General features: G+C 39.6%; 1 protein-coding gene across 1 annotated transcript in view; it reads right to left on the reverse strand.

The window, feature by feature from the left end:
- Positions 1 to 1471, reverse strand: part of LOC128249207 (arrestin domain-containing protein 3-like) — a 56769-nt gene that overhangs the window by 13202 nt on the left and 42096 nt on the right. The window lies entirely within an intron of this gene.

The raw sequence follows: 1471 nt of genomic DNA on the forward strand, positions 1-1471 counted from the left end.
ATATATATATATATATATATATTCTTTTACCTGCTTCAGTCATTTGACTGCAGCCATGCTGGAACACGGAACACTGCCTTGGAGAGTTTTAGTCAAACAAATAGACCCCGGGACTTATTCTTTGTAAGCCTAGTACTTATTCTATCAATTTCTTTTGCCAAACCACTAGGTTATGGGTACGTAAACACACCAACATCAGTTGTCAAATGATGATGGGGCGGACAAACTCAGACACAAAGACATACACATAAATATATACATACACACACACACACACACACACACACACACACACACACACACATATATATACATATATATATATATATATATACATATATATATGTGTGTGTGTGTGTGTGTGTGTGTGTGTGTGTGTGTGTGTGTGTGTGTGTATGTATGTATGTATGTATGTATGACAGGCTTCTTTATAGTTTGAATTTACAGAAAAAAAAGACGAACACAGGTGAGGAAACAACAAGCAGATGTACTAGTTTGAAGTTTGGGAAAAATGGAAAAGGCTTTGACATTTTGAGCCTATGCTCTTTGACAGAAAGGATTGAGAGAGAAAAAAATGGAGAGAGAATGAAAAACAAAATGGAAAGAGAAAAAAATGTGTAGGGATAAACATGATGAAATGTCTGGAAGAAAGCGGCTGAGTGAAAGGGAGATAATAACGGTTACCCAACTGAACTAGGGTGCACAAATATATGTGTGTATGTGAGAATGGTGTGTGTAAGTTTGTATGTGTGAATGGGGACGAGTGCAATTGAATGTGTGTGGGTGAGCATATAATTATGTAGGCCCATGTGTATGGGAGTGTGTGTGTGCGTGTGTACATGGATAAGTAACCTAATGCATGCATTTTGTGGAGTGATGTGTGTTTCATATATTTGTGTGTTTCAGTGCTTGTGTGTGTGTGTGTGTGTGTGTATGTGTGTGTGTGTGTGTGTGTGTGTGTGTGTGTGCGTGAGCGTGAGTGCATCTAGACATGTGCATATGTGAGTGAGGCTTTGTATAGTAAGTGTGCACATAGGTGGATGTGTATCACCAAAGTTTTCAACTCTATTTCCAATTAGTTACATGTTTATAACCAAAATGCTCGACAATTCTTTATTACAAACACAAAATGTCAGATAGCAAACCACTTCTCAGGCCATCAACCCTATGCAGATCAAATTAACAACAGATCCAGAATCTACAGTCTCTCAAATGGAACCAGCAAAGATGCATCCTTCTACCCATTATTTTTCCCCCATACCACTATCATCATCATCATCGTCATCATCATTTAACGTCCGCTTTCCATGCTAGAATGGGTTGGACGATTTGACTGAGGACTGGTGCAACCGGATGGCTACACCAGGCTCCAATTTAATTTGGCAGAGTTTCTACAGCTGGATGCCCTTCCTAACGCCAACCACTCAGAGAGTGTAGTGGGTGCTTTTACGTGTCACCCGCACGTGTGTAT

This window comes from Octopus bimaculoides, chromosome 12 (genome assembly GCF_001194135.2).
Source record: "Octopus bimaculoides isolate UCB-OBI-ISO-001 chromosome 12, ASM119413v2, whole genome shotgun sequence".
NCBI lineage: Eukaryota > Metazoa > Mollusca > Cephalopoda > Octopoda > Octopodidae > Octopus > Octopus bimaculoides.